The following is a 584-nucleotide window of genomic DNA, read 5'->3' as shown; positions in this document are numbered from 1 at the left end:
GGCCAGTGGCAGAAAGTCGTGAGTGTACGTGCAAAAGTCCTGGAGCATGTACATATAAAACTCTTCTACGGAAGAACCAGGCGCCGGAGACCGTCGTCAGTGTTCTTGGCAAAGACCTGGAGCCAGAACATAGAAAACTCTTCTACGGAAGAACCAGGCATTTCCATACCAAAGTCCCGGCGGTATGGTCATATCTCTTCCATGCAAGTTGGAAGAACCGGGCAAAGGGGCGGACATGCAACCGAAAAATCATTTTAATCAAGAACCGGTACATGGAAAGAGAAAATAAGGTCTGAAGACACGAACACAGGTCTGTGAGCTAGGGGGTCGGCACCAGCCCAAAAATGGTGTCTGCGTCCATGCCAAAGACAGGGCGGTATGGACGTAGAAAAACCATGTACCGGAGATACCTTTATGACAAAGGACGGTGCATGGAAAGAGAAAATGAGGAGCGAAGACACAAACTGTGAGCTAGGGGGTCGGCACCAGCCTAAAAATGGTGTGTACATGCAAAAGTCCTGGAGCATGTACATATAAAACTCTTCTACGGAAGAACCAGGCGCCGCAGACCGTCGTGAGTGTTC

The sequence above is a fragment of the Stigmatopora nigra genome, unplaced genomic scaffold (assembly GCF_051989575.1).
Source record: "Stigmatopora nigra isolate UIUO_SnigA unplaced genomic scaffold, RoL_Snig_1.1 HiC_scaffold_39, whole genome shotgun sequence".
In the NCBI taxonomy this organism is placed as follows: Eukaryota; Metazoa; Chordata; class Actinopteri; order Syngnathiformes; family Syngnathidae; genus Stigmatopora; species Stigmatopora nigra.
This window is presented reverse-complemented; position numbering follows the sequence as displayed.